General features: G+C 42.4%; 1 protein-coding gene across 2 annotated transcripts in view; it reads right to left on the bottom strand.

Moving 5' to 3' along the window:
• Positions 1 to 6,000, bottom strand: part of tmem132e (transmembrane protein 132E) — a 258,574-nt gene that overhangs the window by 28,531 nt on the left and 224,043 nt on the right. The window lies entirely within an intron of this gene.

The following is a 6,000-nucleotide window of genomic DNA, read 5'->3' as shown; positions in this document are numbered from 1 at the left end:
ACATTATGAATTTCAATTGTGTATACCAACTGTATGTTGGCTGACATTTACCTATAACTTTTTTTCCCTCCACTCTAACCAAGGATGCCTGTTTTTAAATTCCCTAGCCTGACACCCAGTCTGAAAGGCTGGCCAGGGGGTTCTCATCTAAAAGTAACAAGGAGATATAAAGTGGGATTAAAACATTGTCTTCTGTTGACTACTTATTATGTGGTTTACACATTAATATGGGAGGACTGGACACACACACGCACACACACGCACGCACACGCACGCACACACACGCGAGAAGGAGGGGCTCGGCCCGCCAACTAACGTGCAGAGATGCAGGGGCAGCTTCGCGCTTCGTAACAGAGACAGGGCAGAGCGCGAGCGCGCAGCGGGAATTTTATGAATGGTGAATGTAGGAGATAACTTCCCCTGCTTAAAGTATTTTATTGCAGTTATACCCAACCGATATTTCCGAAAGATAAACACAGAAGTGAAAGATCTGTCACAAGACGATTGATACGTATCCGTGCACATTTTTAAGTGGGTATACGCAAATCCTGGTGCGTTCCTAGTGGGTATACGGCGTATACCTGCGTATCACGTAGACTACACCACTGGTTATATGCTATATAGACCCTAGAGTATCTGTGGCATAAAGGCTGGGACGAATTCTGAATTATAAATATGTATCCTACAATGCATAACGTTAGCTCTCTGGCTCATAGCTGAGCGGACTAGAACACCTCCCGTTGCCAAGTCGTAGCTAAGGTCCGTTCTAATTACTGGAGTAGTGAACAACGACCCGTTGCATAAGAACCTTACGGGAGGGTAATGGTTGCTCAAGGAATTAGTCAAACCCTCAGGCGTTACCAGGGAAACAAAGTTATGGCTTGTGAAAAACTTTATATTTGGATGTACAACGCATGAAAATGCGTCTTACAATCCGCTGCGTGTTGGACGGTTCACGCCTCCGCGTCGTCCATTAATTCCTGATAATGGACAACTCGTCGGGCATTATCCCTTACGTATATAGCATTTATTGTTCAATTTAAATTCCAAATGTGTGGGGAAAAACCCTGGTTAGTAAATTGTCTTCAGCCGTTGTCGATTGACAGTGCCTGTCAGGTTGACCTGTCAGTCAAATTTGGAGGCAAAATCTGTTGTCAGCTCTGATCCAAACGTGCCCCTGGTGGTGGCGATGTCCAGAGGCATGCCGGCTAATCAGTTCATCTCCCTAAATGCAACAATGTGAAGTTAATAAGCGCATATCCACTTCTTTAAACAACACTAAACTCCATTAAGTAATGAAGGTGAAAACAAAACTGCCGCAAATCAACGTTTAACTCAAGCAAAAACATTAAAATGTAAACAACTAGGAGCTGTGGCCTTAGTGAGAGTTAATATAAGAAAGCTTAATCTCACTCTACCGTCCATAATCATACGCCTCATTTAATCACGCATTCAGTGAGGTGCCAGCCGATGGCTATTTCTCAAGCTGTCGTGTTATTGTGCAAGGATATAAACTTCATACTCTGCAAGAGGCCATACTGTGATTGATAAATTAGGGTTGTCTCTATTTGACCTCGCTCCCATTATTGCTGGCCGGGGTTCCTGAACTCTCGATGGGTTCTACATCTCCAGCGAACACGTGACTTGACAGGTGACCCGCAGACTTCAGCGGGTCAGCGCGCACTGGAGCAACAACAGCGCTTTTTGTCGTTGGCCGTGGCAACGGAACAATCCTGATTAGGCTTACAGGAAATAATGGACGAAAGATAAGGGGAGGAGGGGTTGAACATGACTCAGGATGATTTATGAGGATGTGAATAAACGAGGTACCGAGCTAATTAGCTTGTGTTGACAACTAGGTGTAGCCAGAGCAGCCCATGTCATTATAAGATCCCCGATGCAATAGCGGGTCTAGCTCCCTCACCTCCAATTGTGTTAGGATTCGTGGTCGCAGCCAGCCATTGGTCGATCCAGCTTGCCCGCTCTGCCCTTTGACTTGTCTAGCCTGTGTCTAGACCAATCCAACCAATCAAAGGTACTTCATCCCAGCTCTCAAGCACAAGGAAAGTGTCAAAAGAGACATCTGGCTGTCGTGGCTATTCTGTAAGAAAATAAGTCAGAATGACAAACCAATGATAAAAACTACTCAGTTCCTCACCATAGGACACCTGTGTTTCCCTACCTGCCTCATCAACACCAACCAAAGACCCAGATTTCCTCTATGTTTTCACAAAGATTTAAAAGACAAGGTCTGACTCATTCTTCTTTGTGCCAAACATGAAAGTCCCGTCTGAGGTAGACATGTCGGACTGACGTTGCAGCGAGGCCCGGATTGAAGAACCCTCTCTCGCGTCGCCGAGGCATGTGGGCAGGCGGGCAGGGTGGCTGGCGGGGAGGAGGGCACGGAGGTGTTGGTGGTCAGGGGCGTCAGGGAGGCTTACAGGCAGCCAGGATGACCAGGGGAGTGCGACACTCCCGAAGCTTAACGCTCTCTCCCCGTCTTCACATGGATGTTGTGACTCATACACTGCCCGGAGAGAGAGAGATAGGGGGGGGGGGGGGGGAGGAGAGAGAGAGAGAGAGAGAGAGAGAGAGAGAGAGAGAGAGAGAGGGAGAGAGAGAGAGAGAGAGAGAGAGAGAGAGAGAGGGAGAGAGAGAGAGAGAGGTGGGCGGTTGACTGTAGGCATTAGACGTGGGCGAGTGTGCGTCTGCCCCCACGCCGCGGTGGACATCAGCTTTGGTGGGTCTCAGACAACGCTGCCCTGCCTCTCGCCTCGTCCCTTCTGCTCTCATCACGTACAGCTCCACGCCACCCCCCACCCACCCACCCCACCCTCCCCTGTAATTTTCATTTCTCCTCTGCAAACCTCGAAAAAAAAACAGTTTCAGCAGAGCCCTTAAGTCACATGAATAACCATACCTGACATGAACACACACACTGTAAAGTACAGCACGTACACAACATATATATACACATGATTACATCACATTATCTGCTGAGGCTCTGTCATTCATTATTGTTCTATGCACACACATATTCATAATCATAGTCACATATTTCATATCATAACTACACATTAGAGGGACAGCGAGATGCGTGGATAACAAAACATAACGACGGGGAAGAACAAAAATAGAAAACAGCTTTATCGCAAGGGATGACAAATTGTGAGGGCGGAAGATGACCAATATCCAAATGTCAAGAAGTCTTAAGAGTCTGAGTGCTTATGTGAATATTTATCAGGGCCCAGGGAACGTCATCTTGTTATTGTGAAGGAGAGAAGTGCGGGGTAAAATAGCAACATATGGCTTCCTAATTATACTTCGTTCAGCAGAGATTATGTTTTAAGAAAAAGACGATATCGACTTTAAATTATTAAATAATTTACTATCACATAATTTGATATCATAATACTAAATAAAATACTTAATTCCTTAATCTTAAAGGTGCTGTAGGTGAGATCAAGAGCTGTCATTTTAGTCTAATTTGTTAGAAATGCTACAGCAGTCCATCAGCTAACAGTGCATGCAATGCACTGTGAGAATATATGCTTCATGTTGATGACTGCACTTGCCTCCGTATGAGTCAATTTAGATTTAAGAACGCTCCCGGCTGATTTTTGACCAATCAGGGCAATTCTTCCCTGATTGGTTTGCCTGTCAGACCAGGTGTGTGAATGCAACACTTCTCAATGACAGACAAACTTAGGGAGGGAGGGAGCAGAGTGGAAGTGGAATCGTTTCTGTTTCAAAACCTTGCTCACTGGCTCCTTCCTCTCTTTGGAACTCCCACACCTTCCGTGCACCACCCTTAATAAAATGCCTTGCTTCCATGTAAACAGCAGTAAAATAATGATCATTGATCAATAGGTCAATTGTATGAGCTGGTTTTAATTTAAATCAATTTATCTCTTTACGTTGATTGCTGACTCAAAAGTTTTCCAACAAGTATTCTAGTATGAGATGATGATACTGTAAGGATTTGAACTGCGCTGCACTGCACGTGCTGCTGAATCTGCCTCTAAGCAGTTCCATGGCCGGAGCACTGAAGCGGAGAGGCCCATTCCACCACACAAACGCTTAATGCCTCATCTTTAATGGGTGCTAGACAATGGGGGATGATTTGCCGCCGCGGTCCTATTGACACTGGTTCATCTCTCCCTTCTCACGGCTCTTATCGTTTATATCCAGACAGCATGGGCACCAAGTCCAGCCTCACATGAAAGTGCACCAAAGTGCATCTGTGGGCGTGAGAAAAACAGATTATATTTCTCTGTTATTATTATTGATTCTTGACCCCGTGAGTGACTCACTGCAGTCTCACCTGCATGAAAAGAAACAAACAGAAGTGAAAACTGTGCCTTTGGGTTAGTCACAAGCAAAGCTTTCAGTCCATCAGACGGTCCTGAATTTGAAAGCCAGTGAACGATGTTGGGTATGTGTGCTTTCAACTTGATATTGTGTTTTGTTTAGTGTTTGTGTGCTTATGTACTGTATATATGTAATTGTATGGTTGAAAGTGGTTCATTAAGCTTATTGTTGCTGGTCAATGCCATTCATAATACGTCATGTAATGTAATGTACATATTATTCATCCCAGTTATAATGTGTCAAATTTGTACTAACAAATGCACATGCAGCTATATTTAAGGACAGGCATATATAAAACAGGTGAGAACCAGAGAGCACCCCTGTAAAGGGCTAGTTTCCCCTTCTTGGAAATAGACTAATGTCAAATTACATTCATGTTACATTACTTAACATTAATGGGCAAAGGTTTTTCAATGAGACCTTTTGCTTTGAAATTTGCGTTAATTTATTTAGCAAACTGTAAATGAGGTTGGGATTGAGGTTTAGCAAAAATCAATGAACACTTATGCAGCTACACACGAGGAAAAATTGTCGTTATTTCTATCGGCAATTAATTTTGATTTACTGTTGTATGTGTCATTCCGACACTTAGTTATATCATGAACGATTACATATAATCCAATTTGTGAGGGAGAATGAACACACTTAATTCTCAGTTTCATATTTCTTTGAAACCCTATTGCAGGTCTACATATATATATATATATATATATATATAGATATATATATATATATATATATATATATATATATATATATATATATATATATATATATATATAGATAACAATTGCATTATTATTGCGTTATATATAATGATTGTGTTCATACTGATCAGCAAATGCACAAAGAAAAAGACAACTGCTTCGGTGAGGGTTTTGCAAAGATAATTCATGTGGACGGAAATGTTAATATTTTATTGAATACATCAAGTACACCCCATATGTAAATATGATAGGAGAAAGAGGGTAAAGATTTAAAAATAATGCAAGTTGTATCTTAGGGGACCTATTCTTCCTCCTCCTTTTCAGATGGATGGATATTCGTAGTCAAGCAATGCCATGACAATGCACACACTCGGAAATTATGCTTCCAAAAGATTAAGGTTAGGTGGTGGGTAGTGGTCTTTTATTATTTGTAATGATTTTAGACAAATGTCTTTTTTATTATTATTAATAATATTAATAATATTATTATTATTATTATAATAAGAGAGAGAGCGAGAGAGTGAGAGACCAAGAGAGAGAGAGAGAGAACATCGATTCACATCCTAATTCTATAAAATAAAATCGTTCCCATTGTCACACTATTCAACGGCAACAAAGTGGCCCGGAAACCACAACAAAATTCTGGATACCGAAATAAATTAAACTTTCAAGTCTGAACACGATTTAACAAAGCACAAAACGTCTACTTAGTGCTCTGTAGTCTCAAATGGGAAAACTTCCCCATTAATTTGGACTAACTCCTGGAACTGAAATCTGTCCTGATTACATTTGGCCTGAGGAAGGAACCACGGCCCAATTGGCATCCCCAATCGCGCTCCACTCTTTGTTTTGCTCCCACTTTAATTCGCTCCATCAACAACCACAATACTGCGTTTTGAGGTGACCCAGTCCCGTCCGACGC

This window comes from Gadus morhua, chromosome 7, assembly GCF_902167405.1.
Source record: "Gadus morhua chromosome 7, gadMor3.0, whole genome shotgun sequence".
Lineage (NCBI taxonomy): Eukaryota > Metazoa > Chordata > Actinopteri > Gadiformes > Gadidae > Gadus > Gadus morhua.
Note: the sequence above shows the minus strand (reverse complement) of the source record. Positions and strands in the feature narration are given on the sequence as shown.